The following is a 17,386-nucleotide window of genomic DNA, read 5'->3' on the forward strand; positions in this document are numbered from 1 at the left end:
ACCTAGCTGCCCCCTACTTCACAATTTCTTCTAGAATGTTAGACATTTTCTTCTGTTTATTCCTGTCTTCAGGCTCACTTTCTAGATTGGGACTTTGTTTTTAGTTCAGACTTTGTTCCCTCACATCGTATGGGGGTGGGGATTTTCCTTTTTTTTTTTTTTTTTTGTCTGCCTGTTCCTGGATTCAGTGGATTATTGTTCTCTACAGGTATTCCTGGATTTGGGATAAATCTGCTGACGACTCAACTTAGCTCCTTCTCTGTTTTTCTTCTCCTTTCAGAATCCTAAACTGCATAAGTTGGTTGTCTCTCTTTCTATGACCCTGACAAGTCCCAACCAGATATTGTCAATTTTGTTAGTATTGCAAGACTTCAGGTACTGGCCTCCAACACTGCAGGTGCTGTCCTTCCCCTTTCTCTTTCCCTGGTATGTGTGGAATGTCAGATATTCTTCTGACCTTGTGGTTTGTGCATTGTTTGCCTGAGTGCTGGCTCAGGAACATGGCTACCTAGGTGCCCGTCTGACCCTACCTCCTATTATGGCTCAGACTAAGCCCTCCTGTGTGTTTTATGACCTTTAGTTTTAGGATGACCCTCCCTCTTATTGTGACTGCCTGGGAAGTGGTTCCATTATCCGCTCCTTGGACACTGTGCTAAGTGCTGGTCTTGCACCTGCCCTGCTATGATCTGTGCTACTGGTACTCTGAAGACCTTCTGCCTACTTGAGCTGGTCTCAGAGCCTGCACAGCCTCAAATGATGCAATCCTGAACTTGATGGAGGATCTTATGTAGTGTTTTCTCTTTGGCTTTCTTTTTCATTCATTCATTCTTTCATTCATTATTTATTTGTTTGTTTGTTTTGTGGGGCAATGAGGGTTAAGTAACTTGCCCAGTGTCACACAGCTAGTAAGTGTCAAGTGTCTGAGGCCAGATTTGAACTCAAATCTACCTGAATCCAGGGCTTGTGCTTTATCCACTGTACCACCTAGCTGCCCCCATGTTTTTCTAAGGTCATCCAGCTCATCATTACTTATAGCACAGTAGAATTCCATCACAATCGTATAACACAACTTGTTCAGCCATTCCCCAATGGAAGGACATCCCCACAATTTCCAGTTTTTTGCCACTCTAAAAAGAAAGCTGTTATACATGTTTTAGAATATGTTGGTTCTTTTTCCTTTTTTCCCTAATCATCTTTGGAAATAGACCTAGTATAGCAATACTAGGTTCAAAGGATATGGGCAGTTTAATAATTCTTTGGGCATAATTCCATATTGCTCTCCAAAATGATTGGATCAGTCCCTAGTTCCACCAACAGTGAATTAGTGTCCCAGTTTTTCCACATCTCCAAAATTTGTTGTTTTCTCCTTCGATCATTTTAGCCAATCTGATAGGTATAACATGATATTTTAATGTTGTTTTAATTTGCATTTCTCTAATCAATAATGATTTAGATAATTTTTTCATATGACTATAAATTATTTGGATTTTTCATGGGAAAACTGCTTGTTCATATCATTTGTCTATTTATCAATTGGAGAATGATTTGTATTCTTATAGATTTGACAAAATTCTTTATATATTTGAGGTATGGGACCTTTAAGAAATTGTCTATAAAATCCCCCACTGGTTTTCTGCTTTCCTTCTGATCTTTGCTACATTTATTTTATTTATACAAACCCTTTTTAATTTAATCTATTCAAAATCATCCATTTCACACCTCACAGTTCTCTCTCTCTTATTTATTCATAAATTGTTTGCCTATCCACAAGTCTGATAGGTAATATGTTCCATGCTCTTCAAATTTTCTTGTAACATCCTTCTTTATATTTTGGTTATGTATCCATTTTAACTTTATTTTGATAAATGGTATAAGATATCAGTCTATGCCAATTTCTGGCAGACTGCTTTTCAACTTTCCTAAAAATATTTTTTCACCAAATAATGAATTCTTATTCCCCAAACTTAAATCTTTATGCTTGTCAAACACAAGGTTACTACAGTTATTTGCTGCTCTAAATTGAATGTCTACTCTATTCTACTGATCTACCTTTCTATTTCTTAGCCAGTAACAGATAGTTTTGATAATTACTACCTTATGATATAGTTTAAAACCTGCAATGCCAAAGTTCCTTCCTATACATTTTTCCTTAGTTCCTTTGATATTCTTGATATTTTGTTTTTTCAAATGAACTTTCTTAATCTTTTTCTAACAGTAAAATAATGTTTTTGATAATTTAATTGGGATGGCATTGAATATATAAATTAGTTTAGGTAAAACTGTCATTTTTATTACATTGGCCCTACCTACCCATGAACAATTACTAATTCTCCAGTTATTTAAATCTGATTTTATTTGTATAAATTATTTATTATTATTATTATTTTGTTCTTATAGTTCCTGAGTTTGTTTTGGAAGTTGTATTCCCAAGTATGAGAAATTGTCTAGAGTTTATAATTGTTCTTTCTAGTACATATTTATACTTTTACTGAGGGTGTTTAGGGGGAGGAAGAGGTCTGGGCTAGCTCCTAAGATGATACTGTCTTAGTCAGAATTCCTGGCCTACCTATTTGCAAACAGAGCCCAATTTCTGAGGGCAAATGGATGAGAGAAAAAAAAAAGTCAGATTTCTCTCTGAGGCAGGTGGGAAATGAATGAATGACCTACTCCAATCGGGTCATGGGGGTGTCCATGTTTTATCCTGTGTTCTTTTACTAGAAGGCTTCTTTGTTTAGGTAGAGAACACAATGTTTCTGAGGCACATGAGACAGGACATTTCAAAAGCAAACTTGCAACTATGATCTTGGGATTTGAAAGCCAAGCTGAACCCTTTAAAAGAATTTGTAAGCCTGGTCAATCTTTGAGAGAGCCACGTAGGATTTACAAAAGAAGTTTCTTGGATTGATTCAGCAAAGTCGAGTTCCATTGGGATGGAAGTTATTATTCGTGGAGGGGGAAAAAAAGGAAGACTTACAAAGCGATAAATTTAAGCTTGATGCCAGGAAAAGCTTTTTTTTTTTTTTTAAACCATTAGAGTTGACCAAAGTGGAATGACCTGCTTTGAGAGGGGCTCAGTTCCCTTTTTTTGGAGGTTTTTAAATAAATAGATGTTGGACAATCACTTATCAGATATTTTATTTTGGAGATTCCTTTGGTGCATGGGTTGAACCAGATGGTGGCTGAGGTCTTTTCCGACTCTCAAATTCTGTGATTCTGTGAACTTATCTATGGTGGGAAGACCAGCTTCATGAGAATGTGAAGTTTGAGCCGTCTCAGTATCCTGGCTTCCCTCCACCACCTCCTCCAGGGAGTCTTTTCTGGTCTCCTTTAATAGTAGTCCCTCCTCTCTGAGGTTATCTCCAATTTCCTCTGGCTCTGGCTCTCTCTGTGAGTCTTTTTCTTTCCCTCTGTCTCTTTCTCTCACCTCCTCTCTCTTTTGCTGTCTTTTTCTCTCTATACATATGTGTATATGTATATATGTCTGTACCTATCATGTATGTATGTATGCATCTCTATCTATCTATCTATCTTCATCTTATTTGTACATAGTTGTTTGCATGTGACTCCTCCATTAAATTGTGAATTCCTTGAGGGCAGGGACCAGTTTTGCCTTTCTTTGTATTTCCAGCACTTAGCACAGTGCCTGCAACATAGTAGGTACTTAATAGATCCTTGCTGATTTGACTTTCTGCCGGCTATGCTGAAGGAGGCTACATAAGTGTGTGGAGGATAGATAAGAGAAGGGAACATGCATCAATTAAGCACCTACTATGTGTCAGGTATTATGCTAAGTACTTTTCAAATATGTAATTTGATTTGATGTGAAAAGGGCATGGACACCAATTCAGAGGTTGTTTTAACTGTGCAGGGGAGAGGTGATGAGCACCTGGAATAGGTGAGTGTCTGTTTGAAGAGAGAGAAGGGGGCAGAATCAAGAGATCAAAGCAAGGGTGCTGAGTTATATCATAGAGTACAGAAATTAATAAGACCCTCCTTGCCTGTTGTCTAGATATGGAACATGAGAACCCTATGAGAGAACTATAAACAAAGGACTTCTAATTCAGGTAAGTGAGAAAGCATGACTCTGTCAGGTTGGGATCTGGATCAGGGAAAGCCTCATGGAGAAGCTTCATGGCACATGGATGTTAGTTATTGGAGATGATTGAAGGGTGGCTGGTTTTTCAGGTTTTAACAGAATGAAACGAATTGTGGAGAATAACAAAGACAGAAGCTAGAAAGAATGGGACATGTTCAGGGGATCAGAAGTACTTGAATTTGGTGTACAGAGCATGTGTCAGTTGAAGTAAGGTTATGAATGTCTTTGAATCATCCAATAGCCAGTGGATCATTAGAAGCCATTGAATTGTGGGGCAGCTAGGTGGCGCAGTGGATAGAGCACCGGCCCTGGAGTCAGGAGTACCTGAGTTCAAATCCGGCCTCAGACACTTGACACACTAGCTGTGTGACCCTGGGCAAGTCACTTAACCCTCATTGCTCCACAAAAAAATAAAAAATAGGAGTAGCTAGATGGCGCAGTGGATAGAACACTGGCCCTGGATTCAGGAGTACCTGAGTTCAAATCTGGCCTCAGACACTCAACACTTACTAGCTGTGTGACCCTGGGCAAGTCACTTAACCCCCATTGCCTCACTAAAAAAAAAAAAAAAAAAAGAAGAAGCCATTGAATCCAAATCTCTCATTTTACAGATAAGGAAAGTAAAACTCATAGAGGTCATGTGATTTGCCCAAAGTCACACAGGTATAGAGAGAGGCAGTATGGCATAGTGGTTATGGAACTGAGCTTGACCACAGAAAGACCTGGGTTCAAGTCTGACCTTTCACACATAATGGCTGTGTCACCTCTGACCATCCACTCAACTTCCCTCAGGCCTTATCACCCCAGGCTACAAGCTGCAGAGCGGGTGCTGACCTCCTTGCTTTAGCAGAAGGAATTTGCTCATTCCATCCTTGTTTCTGATATCAGTAAAATTCCAGGTCCAATCCCCAATGCCTTCTCTCTTTACACATGTTACACAAGTGGTAAGTAGCAGAACTGGAATTTAGACTCAAGTTTGCAGAGTTCAAGTCAGTCCTTTCTCCCACACCACAATAACCTTCGGAAGCCATTAAAAGTGTTTTAATGGGAGAATGATACGATCAGAGTAGTGTTTTAGGAAAACGAATCTGACAATGTGTGGATAGATTGAAGACAAGAGAAACTGGAGAATGGGAAACCAGTTAGGAAGCAATTATGATAGTTCAGGGGGAAAAGTAATGAAGGTCTAGACTAGGATGGTGGTGGGGTTGGAAAAGGGTAAGGGAGAGGTTCCAAAGCTGAAGATATCACAGTTTTGGCCTGCTTGGCTCAGGTACCTCTTCTCCCTCTAAGTCCTATAAGGCAATTAGCTGCTGCTCAAGGGTTAGCTTAGCAAGACAAAAGGATTTACTCCCACTTCAGATCTTTGTGTGTTTCCACTGAGGAATTTGAAAGAACCAAAAGAATGAATCTCTAATTGCAGGCTTGGGGGCACCATGACTGGCATATGAGGAGACCTCTCTGGTGGCAGCATGTAGGCATTCATTCACTTCCTCAGAGGCCAGAGGGATGCTGACCACCAACCCCAGGAATGGTGGGGAGGTTCAGTTGGTACACCCAAGGATGAGGGTTGTTTTGATTTAAAAGATTGACATTTTAATAAACTGATCTTAATTAACAGCACTTTGAAATTCCTAGTGGCGCGCTCACCATCTCCACATAGTGAGTCGGGTGGCTTTTTAAATCATTTGCTGCTGGTGGGTGATCTCCTTTTTGAAACAAACCCAGACCCTCCAGTCACAATTCATCTTTTATTTCAAAAACGGTTTTTACTGCAAATTTTGCTTTGGTTCGAGCAGATTAGAAATCCTTATTACCCAGCCAGACACTTCAAACATTTTGTCGATGCTTCGTGCCCAACGACGCATCAAAGGCAGGGCTAAGGGTCCCGATTACTGTGGGGCCACACTGCTGCTTACTCATTAATATGGTGCCTGGGCTGCTGTCGCAGGCTTGCCCACATGGCTGGATGCAGAAGCTGCCTTCTAGCTGGGCCAGAAGGGTGGACCACATTTCCTTCAGCCTTGAGGAGAGGTCTTGGAAGGCCTTAGGGAGATAGAGATCAGGAGTCTCATCAGGTGATGTTTGGTACTAATTGATCATTGGACAAATAAGAATGGAGGACCTGCTGTTTGAAGGACTGGTTCTGGATGCTGTGGGTGACATGAATTCTCATACCTTGTGATCAGCTGGGGCAGACTAAATGGCAGAAATGAAATGTGAAAACATTCTCAGGGCAAAAGTGGAAGCAATAGGCGGTAGTTGCCAAGAGGTAGATTTAAGAAAACTTCCTCTCCCTGCCTTTTTTTTAAAAAACAGCACAATGTTTAATATTCAGGTTGTGAATAAATGTCTGTGTTATTGTGGAATAGGGTATAAGGTGTAAGTCGAAGCCTAATTTCTGCCAGAATCTTTCTTCTCTTCTCTTCTGACTTTTTACAGTATGATCTTGAAGATTCATCACAGAAAATATCCTAGCAAGCAGAGCTGCCCCAAAGTAGACTGGGCTACCTCAAGAGGTAGTGAGGTAGGAAGAATGCTTGTTGGATCCATAACATTCTCTTTGATTTGGATTACACAGCCTGTGAAATCAGGTATAATTCTGGGTTCTGGGATTTTGAATTTCCATGGGCTAGAACAATAGGCCAGTCAACTCAATATAAGTTAACAATGTGACTTGGCAGACAACCAAAGCTAATGCTATATTGGTGGGGGTATGTTAAGAGAGACATGGCATCCAAAAAGAGAAAATAATAATTCTGCTTTAATCTACTCCAGGCAAGTCAAGTCAGCCAACCCTTATTAAGTTGCCTACTATGTGCCAGGCACTGTGCTAAGCACTGGAGATAGGCGAAAAAAAGCCCCTGCTCTCAAGGAGCTCACTGTCTAACAGGGAGAGACAACACATTAGAATATCCATGCAAGATCACCTGGAGAGAATTTCAGAGGCTGGACCATACCTTGAGTCCTGTGTTTAATTTGGGGTCCCATGTTTTAGGAAGGACATGGCAAGCTGGAGTCAGCCCGAGAAGAGGAAGATCAGAATAATGAGGTCAGTGGAGAAAATGCCCTAGGAGAATAGCAGGCACTGGGAGTGTAAGAAGAGACATAGATGAATACCATAAAAGTCTTCATGCATTTGAAGGGATTCAGTATGAAGGACTTGGTTGGCTTGACCTCAGGTTATGAATAGGAGCAATAATTGACAAGCTCCCCGAGAGCAGGCATTGTTGCTTTTTTTCTTTTTGCATCTGCATCCCCAGTACAGGTATATCTAGGTGGAAGAGCAAATAGAGTGCCCACCTAGCGTCAGGAGGACCTGAGTTCAAATCCTGTCTTAGAAACTAGTTGTGTGACCCTGGGCAAGTCACTTAACCCTGCTAGTCTCAGTTTCCTTCTCAGTAATATGAGCCGGAGAAAGGAATGATAAACCACTCCAGTATCTTTGCCAAGAAAACCCCAGATGGGGTCATGGAGAGTCAGACTTGACTGAAACGACTCAACAACAATCCCCAGTACTCAACACAGAGCCTGATGTGCAGTAGATGCTCCATAAATTCTTGATAGATTCAAGTTAGAGAGGGGCACATTTGTGTTCCAAGTAAGAAAAAGAAAAACCTGACCAACCATTAAAGTTGTCCCAACATTGAATAAGATGCCTTGGGTTTCTGAATGACCTCTTGTCAAGGATTTCTGTTCAGATATGGGTGGATCACACCCAGTGACTTCTAAGTTTCAGTCTAGCACCAAGCTTCTGTGATTCTTCTTTGTAGTTGGGGAAATAATATACATGTTATCACTGTGGGATCTCAGGTTCCTTAAGGACCAAGTTTGTGTCTTTTTTTTTTTTTTAAACAGGGCAATAAGGGTTAAGTGACTTGCCCAAGGTCACACAGCTAGTAAATGTCGAGTGTCTGAGACCAGATTTGAACTCAGGTCCTCCTGAATCCAGGGCCAGTGCTCTATCCATTGTGCCACCTAGCTGCCCCCAAACTTGTATCTTAAACATCTTTATGTTCCTACTCCCCAACACTGTGGCACCTTTAAGAAATGGTAGCCCAGTGAAAATGTGTATCGCTATACCGAAATGAGAGGCATGGTGGTATGGAAGAAAAGAGTTTTGGACTTGGAATCAGGAGACCCAGTTTCTAATACTGACTCCATCATTGAGAAGGTTTGTGATACTAGACATGTCATTGAACCTCTTGGATCCTTAAAGTCCTCATCTGGAAAATAGAAATAACAATATTATCTACCTCACAGGGTCCTTTGTAGACTTTAAATGCTTTCTAAATGTAGGTTATGGTTACAAAAGGAGCAACACTGGTATAGTAGAAAATTTCCCAGACACGGAATCTTGGACTAAGATTTGCTCACAAGATGGTAGAAAAGAAAGAATATTGGCTCTGGAGTGGGAGGCCCTGGGTTCAAATCCCATCCCTGATACTTCCTACCTCTATGTTCTTGGGCAAGTAACTTACCCTCTCTGGGCCTCAGTTTCCTCATCTGTAAAATGAAGTGGTTGGACCAGATGGCCCCTGAGGTCCCTTCCAGCTCTGGATCTATGTTCCTGTAACATACCAGCTGTGTGACCTTGGGCCAGTCACTATTCAATTCAGTTTAAATTGATTCATCAAGCATTTAATCATGTCTCTCCTGTGTGCAGAATGTTGTTTAAGATGATACAGGAGATACTGACTATAGGTACAAAATAAGGCCCTTGTTCTCAGACACCTTACAGTCTAATGATCCTTCTGACCTTCAGTTTCTACATCTGTAAAATGGGGCACTGTGCCCTCAGTTCTCCTAAGGATCAACTGAGTTATTATCTGTAAAGTTCTTTGCAAGTAGCAGATTTGGAATTCAAGGAACTGGTCCAATTCAAATTGGCAAAAAAAATCATGTTCAAGATGGAGTGGGTGGTGTGCTTGAGGCAGTGGGAGACTCTCGTGGGCTCATTGCATAGCATACAATGACAAGGATAGCCCCCCAGAGAATAGAGCTAGGACCAGTGGTAGAGAAAGAGTTAGGGGGGCAGTTTCAGAGATGGATTTCAGTATAATGTTGAAAATTTCCTAACTGTACAAGCTGTCTCGTAGTCGAGTGAGCCGCTTCAAGGGGTAATGAGTTTCCCATTGCTAAAGGTCACAAAGCAAAGTCTGGAGAATCACTTGTTAGGAGGATGAGAAGACAGTGTGGTGAACTGTTAAAGGGCTGGACTTGGAATCAGGAGACTTAGATTGGAGCAATACCTGGGATAAATATTAGCTGTGAAAAAAGTCATTTAATGTTTCAGAGCCTCCATTTTCTAATCTGTAGAATGGGGCTAATAACACTTAATACTCCCTACTGTGTTCTTCAGAGAGCTGTTGTGATGGCCCTTAGCATACCTTAAAATGCTAAGTGGGGAAGCTAGGTGGTGCAGTGGATAAAGCACCAGCTCTGGATTCAGGAGGACCTGAGTTCAAATCCAACCTTGGACACTCAACACTTGCTAGCTGTGTGACCCTGGGCAAGTCACTTAACCCTCATTGCCTTGCCAAGAAGTGGCTGTTATTCATTAATGAGTTTCCTCCAGGTCTTCATGACTTCTGGGGTCCTTTCTAATTCCCTGATTCTGTGAACTAAGGTTAAACCATGGGAAGCAACATAGCACAAGGGAAAGAGTTCTAAACTTGGCATCAGAGCACCTAGGTGTGAATCCTGATGCTGCTACTTAGTAGCTGGGAGACCTTGAGAAAGTCAACTGATCTCCCTGGGCCCCAGCTTCTGTACCTTTAAAATAAGGGGATTGGTCCCCATTCCCTCTCTGGAGTGGTACTTTTGTGATCCTATGAGTCTTCCCTCCTCCTTCCCCCATTTCCTTCCTTTCTCTTTTCCCCTTTGGGCCTATTCTGACATCAGCTCAGAAAAGGACCCTATGGTCAAGGAGTTGATGTTTCATGGTTTCCCCTTCTCTCAGAAGCTCCCTCTCTTCCCAGAAGATGGAGGATTTTGGAGGGCCCCTCAGTCGGGCCTGAGTTTCAGCAGAAGAGACCTTTGGGGGCTGAGTCTCTTTCCACCCCTGGGAACACCCAGCTTCCTGCCCCATAGTCCCAGGGCAGAAGGGTTGGCAGCCGTGGGCTTCCACACAGACTTAGGCAGTCAGTAGCACTCCCACAAACCGCATTCTGATGAGATAAGTGAATGTGATCCTCAAGCATATGGGTTACATTTGTCTCCAAATCTACTCCTGCTCAGGAGCCGGGGGGCAGAGAGTGTCTTGGTAGAGCACAGTTCGGGTTTGTTTTGTTTTCTTTCTTGGAGCCCAGAACACTGCGAATGCCACATGCATCGGGACCTAGAGCTGAGGCAGTGTGGGCTGCTTTGGTGCTGGGGTGGTCGAGACCAAGGCAAGTGGGAGCTGCTCCGTGACCTTGATTAACTGGAACTCTGCTTAGCTGAAGGGCTGGGGAGACAGAGCCGAGTGGTGGGTGAAGACACCAGGTGGAGCTCCTCACGAGGGCCAAGATGCTCTATGCTTTGGTGTGAACGCAGGCAGATTCCTTGACCCTGGTGCCTTGCATCAGAGATGACCTTGGCTGTGGGACCTCCAAGGTCACAGAATGTAGGTCGTCAGTGCCAGCCTGCCTCCTTCACGGAATAAAGCCCACCCTGCTGACAGAGGGGTTCTAATGTTCTTTTTCTATGAAACAAAGGCAGCGTGGTGCACTGGATTTGAGGTCAGATCACTTGGATTTAAAGGAAAAGAAGGGAAGAGAACAAGTGTTTATTAAGTACCTACTATGTGCTTAGCACTGTGCGAAGCAGTTTACAAATATTATCTCATTTTATCCTCCTAACAGTCCTGGGAGGCAGGTGCTATTATTAATCCCCATTTTACAGTTGAGGAAACTGAGAATGAGAGAGGTGAAGTGTCTGTCCCAGAGCCACACAGCTAGTAAGTATCTTAGGCCAGATTTCAATTCAGTTCTTCCTGACTCCAGGACCCTATCCATTGTACAACCTGTCTGCCTTCTGACTTTGCTGCTTATTACCTTTATTTTACTGGACAAACTTTAGGTTCATATGCCTAGAGTTTGAAAGGGACCTTAGAGATCAAGTCTAATGCCCCAAAGAGGAAACTGAGTCGAGGTGGGGGGTAGGGCACCACAGCACACTTTCACCTAGTATTTCACATCTATTTGTGACTGTACTTTCTTATGCGCTACCTCCAGATCCCTGGGCTGTGATAGGTGGATTTTTGCCTTCTGTTGCAGAGGCAATTGCTGGCAGTCTCCTCTCCATATCCTCAGGCCTGCTGCCCAACTCCCTTTCTAGCTCCCCTTTCCCCATAAGAATAGAAACTCATCCAGGCCAGGCATAAAGTTGCTCACTTGAATTTGTGTCCCCACCATTCAGCGCAGCCCCTGGTACATAGCGCTTAACAGATCCTTAATCTACCTTTCTGTCCTATTGGATTTCATCTTGACACATTTGGCCTGATTTTTAAATTTTTTATTTTGGACCTCGGTTGTGGTTGTGAACCCTGATTCTGTCCAGCAGCTTGCTTGAAGAGTTGGTAAGCACGCCATCCAGGCCTTCTTTCAAGCCTTCCTCTGGTTTTGTGGCCTTTACCCTTTTAGTTTGGTTAAAAATCTGCTCTGTGGGCCAGCTAGGTGGCACAGCGGATAAAGCACCAGCCCTGGATTCAGGAAGACCTGAGTTCAAATCCAGCCTCAGACACTTGACACTTACTAGCTGTGTGACACTGGGCAAGTCACTTAACCCTCATTGCCCCGAAAAAAAAATCTGCTCTGTGCCCCTAATCACTGGGGAAGCCTTTCCCTTTATAGCTGGCCTCAGCACTGTGCCCACACATTCTCATTTGGACCCTGATCACTTCCTGTAATATCATCTGGCTTCTCCTTCCTCAGCCAGAAAGGGGAGAGAAGCATATCACAGGTAATGGCCAGCAGCTTCCTCTTGCTCAAGAGTTTAATTCAGCCTGACTATCATTTTATCCCCCAGGGTTCTCAGAGACACCCCATTTCTTCACAGAGGATGCTAGGGGACATTTTCTTGGCTTTAGCTGATCAGATGGTGGGTTTTCTGTAAATAAATGCCCAAAGAAGCCTAAGGATGTTTTCATTCTCTTTCAAAGCAAGCCAACATCTTCTTTTTGTTTGTTATGCTTTGTTTTGTTGAAGGCATTTCTGTTAGCAAACCCAAGCATTTACTTTTTAGTCAATTGCTTCTTAAGAATAAAACAAGAACATTAATCACAGACTGTTAGATCTAGAAGGAAATGAAAAATGACACTTTCCTGGTTTCCTGGCTATTTTTCTGACTGCTTCTTCTCCGGACTCTGTTCATTCTTCATTCACATCCAGGCTTTGTCCCAGGGCCTCTTGGTGATCTCATTGGCTCCAATAGTTTCATGGGATCCATCTCTTTGCAGGTTATACCCAGATTGATATATCCAGCCCTAACCTCTTTTTTTTTTTGTGGGACCCAGAGGGTTAAGTGACTCGCCCAGGGTCACACAGCTGGTCAGCCCTAACCTCTTGCATAATCTACTATCTCAAATAACCAACTCTATTTAAACTGGACATTCTATAGATATCTCAAACACTAAATGCATAAAACCAAATTCATTATCTTTCCCCTTAAACCTTTCCCTCATCTAAACTTCCCTCTTACTCTTAAAGGCACTACCATCTTCCTAGGTGTCCATGTTGTCTTCAGCTCTTCCCTCTCACCCCATCTATGCAATCTCTTGCTGCATTTTGCCATTTCTCCCTTAACAACATCTCTCGTGTATATTCCCTTCTCTCTACCACCCATGTTTCTTCCCAGTGCTCTCTTTTAGCTTTCATAACCTCAAGGAGTAGCTCTGTGGCCAAAGGGTCTTCTCATAAATTAAAAAGAACCTAACTTGCCCAGAAAGAATGCACTTATACTTTATTCCCTTTCACACACTCTATGATCCAGCTACCCTTGGTCCCCTGAAAATCCTTACACTATCCTTTGTTTCTTATCTCCAGCCTTTTCAATGGCTATCTCCCAAGCCTATCATACTCTAGGCTCTTAGCTCAGCCTCTGAGTTTTCTTGGATTCTTTCAGGGCTACACAAATCCTACCTTCTACAGGAGGTCTGTCCCAACTACCTCCTTCCCCAATCTGACTCTCATGTCTCTGTATCTTGTCTATATCTACCTACTTGTATATTGTCTCCTTTCAGAATATAAGTACCTGTGAAAGCGGATACTATCTATATCTCTATGCAAATCTATATTATTTATGTGTATATATATAGAAAAATATGTAGGTGTGTACCTATACATATCTATACATACACACATATGTATGTATGTATGCATGCATGCATGCCTGTATTTTATATTCCCAGAACTTAGCCTAGTGTCTGGCCCATAGCAAGTAATTGCTTCTTGACTCACTGGCCAACTGACTGAATGTCCCAGACTTCTTCCCTTACAAATGAGGAGGCTGTGTCTCAGTGAAGCCCCAGGCCCCATAGTGATGGAGTTAGTATTACAGCTAGCTCCTTCCATTAATGATATACTGCCTCATTTTAGAATTTCCTGTGTCCTTTCTTCATCTCTCCTCCTGGACTCTGGTTGCCTCGAGAACTTGAACCCTTCCTCAGTCTCCTTTGTATCTGCTCCTGTTCCTTTAAACACAGTAACTACTCAGGAAATGTTGTTGGATGACTTATTTAATTTATTTGATGGGGACTGGAGGATGATGGAGTGAAGCAGTGATGTAGAATAACTTGATAGTCAATAGTGCTATTGGGGGCTCATGGTTTTCCTGGATGCAGGATTGTAAAGATGGAAGAGACCCCAAAGGTCTTCTATTCTAGCTACATCCTTCCTGAGAGGAAGAAACTCAGAGGCAGGGAAATCAAACTACTTCCTCAAGGTCACACAGCCAGAAAGAAGCAGAGACAGGATTCCTCTCTGGGTCCTCTCGAGTTTGGGGCCAGTACTTCTCATAAAGGCTCCTCACTGCCAACATTGAGCCACTGTCTCTTATTTTTCAAGTCATCAACTCATGCACCAACAAGTGGCCATTTGCAATGAGGAAAACGCATTTGCTTGAGATGATATAGTATTATATATATTTTTTAAAAAAGATACTTGGCTTTGCTTTCAATTCATCTCTTCAGGGTTACAAAGTCTCTTAGACCCTTTCTCTTTGGCATTCATTAGCAGACCATATTCATTAAAATGTGGGCTCTAATTAAGGAGAATTTTTTCCTCTATCATTCACTCCAGAAAGTGTAAGTGCATTCTTTCTGGGCAAGTTAGGTTCTTTTTAATTTATGAGAAGACCCTTTGGCCACAGAGCTACTCCTTGAGGTTATGAAAGCTAAAAGAGGAGAGCACTGGGAAGAAACACGGGTCCCATCAGAAATGGGCAACATTATTATTTTTTTTTAATTGAGCCAGTAAGGATGTACTGTAGAGGGCTATAGTCTAGGGTCCTGGGAACAGGCTTGTCTCCTGTGTCTTTAAGTAATACAAGTATTGATTTTTATGTTAATGAGAAAGTTGGGATTTCCGTATCTCTGGGAAAGGAGGAGCCTTGTGGAAAAACTATGTTGAAGTGGCAGGTCAACTCATTATTGATGCCCTGTGCTTAGCTCCAGGGTCCGTCTAGAAATTCAATTCAACTAAACAAATATTTATGGAGAGCCTCTAATACACAAAGCTATATGCTAGACTCTGCAGTACACAAAGATGAGTAAGACCTAATCCCTGCCCTCAAGGAATTCATGGTCTTGTTCAGGAGAAGGGACAAAGACCTAAGTACATGAAAAGATAGATGTTCTAAATGTAAGAAGCAAGGGTCAGAGTGCAATGGGAGCTAGGAAGAAGGAACAAACTTGGTGTAGTGGCAGATCATTGTATTTGGAGTTGGAAGACATAGGTTCAAATCCCAGCACTACTATCTGTGTGACTTTAGACAAGTTAATTCATCTCCCTAGGCCATAGCTTCTTTCTCTGTCAAACAAATGGCTTGGATTGAATGATTTATAAGTTACTCTTTTTCCAGTTCTAAAACCTTTGATTCCATGGCCACTTGGCTGAGAAGATCTTAAAGGAGTTAGTGCTTAAAATGAGTCTTGAATTATGGGTAAGATTTCAATGGTCATGAAAAGGATCGAGGGGAATCCAGGTAGAAGGAACAAGGTGACCAGAGCATCCAGAGCAAGGCACAGGCAGGGTATGTCTGAGGAATGGCAAAAAGGTGAGTGGGCCAGTTTGGCTGCACCACTGGAGTACTGGGTATGTATATGGGAGCAGTGGGAAATTGAGCTGAAGAGGCAGGGTGGACCAGACCATGTCAGAACTTGAAAACCTTAAGAGTTGATTCAGACATCTAAATGCAAATGCATCAAGAGAAGCAAGAGAGATAAAGTGGAGATCTTAACAATAAGCAACAGATTTGATATAACAGGCATCATAGGCTTATAGCAAGATGGGAGCCACAGCTTGCTTAAATGTGGCTCCAGAAAGATATGTTTACTTAATTCAGAAAAGTATTAAATAGCTCAAAAGAAGGCAGTCTAGTATTGCAGATTTAGAACAATCATTCTTAAACTAGGATATATTTCAGGGTGACTGTGTACTTGGATAGGAAAAATTTACATCTTTATTTCAATAGATCAGTTACTCCTTCGTTATGTATTCTATTTTATGAACTTAAAATATTATTCTAAGAAGAAATTCATAGGCTTCTCCAGACTGCCAAAAGGGGAGGGAGCCTATGCCATATTCTCAGAGAATTTGTTGGGGCCCTGAGAAATGAAGGACCTCGGATTTAGAAGATAGATTGAAATGAAGAACTCCAGAAACAAGAAGGGTGGAGGAGGGTGGAGATCATATGGGTGAAGATCAAGGGTGAGAGAAATGGAAGGCATCACCATGATAATATACAATCAATTGCCCAAAGAGAAGGATTAAATAGTGAGGGCTCACTCTGGGGAATGGTTCACAAGGCTAGTACAAAGGCATAGTACAGTACTAATGAGAGAATGTTTTTTCTGGACTTTTTTTTCCTTTCTCTCTTCCTGCCTTACTGATAATTTCATATTTCAATAGAAAGTAATGAGAAGTATGCCTTCATGACTGAGTCTCAACAAAAATGAGGATTTTGTTGCTGAACTCAGCTAATTTCAATAAGCATTTATTAAGCACCTACTATATGAAGGGTATTGGGCTAGTTACTATGGATTCAAGGACAAAAACCAAACAATCTTTAGGTTGGTGTGTGGAGTGTTCAGGAAGGACTAACACCTCTGGTGTATTGGCTACTCATCCACTTTTGGTGTCTCCTTGATTCACCCAACTCTTCACCTGTGGTTCTAAGAAGCTACAGCATGTCCAGTAGCTACATCCTGGTAAAAATGTCTTGGACAATAGGCTAAACCAAGTTGAGGGTAACTAAAAGGTCAAAACCTGTTGGTGAGTTAGGGGGATTTCTACCCCAAGCATGGGAAAACTTTCCCCAGTGGAATGGGCAGAGAATTCTTTGTTCCAATAGTCATGGAAGCAGCTGAAACAAGAGCTATGGAGCTATTAGAGCTTGGTCAGAGATCCAAGATGCCACCGCACCCCATCCCATCACCAGTCATCTTGACTTATGACTTGCCATTGGACTTTGATGACTCTGGAAGAGAAAGTGAGGCCAACAGCTTTGCATAACTCTGCCTCAGTTAAACTCAACTCACCTGAAAGTCAAGACATCACCCCATGATGTCATTAGTTCTCTTTGAAACCAAAGGACAAACAACAGCAGAAGCAAAATTCAAGAAAGAGAAAACACTAAGCAGACCAAATCTTTGAAAACAAGGGTACCTTAACTGGATTTTAAAGTAAGATGAGAAGCTCTAGAAATAAAGATGAGAAAGGTGGGGTGGAGGAAGGTAGCCTAGGTGAAAGTATGGATGGAAATAGGAGATGAAATGTGAGGTCTGGGGAATACCTTGTAGGTCAGCTTCATTGATCATCAAATTCAGGCAGGAGAACAACATTCAATAAATTTGCTTAGGGATGTCGAGCCCAAACCACAGAGGCCTTTCAATGAGAGGCTGCGGAATTTGTATTTTACCCTGGAAACAGTGCTATTACTGGAACCACAGAAAATTTTAGATCATGGTCACATTCATGCCTCAGGAAGATAATTTTGTAAGCGCTATCGAGGATGAGATTAGACAATGGAAAAATTGGACCAATTGGAGGCTATTGCATTGGTTCAAATGAAAAGGGTCTTAGCTAGTGT

The sequence above is a fragment of the Dromiciops gliroides genome, chromosome 6 (genome assembly GCF_019393635.1).
Source record: "Dromiciops gliroides isolate mDroGli1 chromosome 6, mDroGli1.pri, whole genome shotgun sequence".
In the NCBI taxonomy this organism is placed as follows: domain Eukaryota; kingdom Metazoa; phylum Chordata; class Mammalia; order Microbiotheria; family Microbiotheriidae; genus Dromiciops; species Dromiciops gliroides.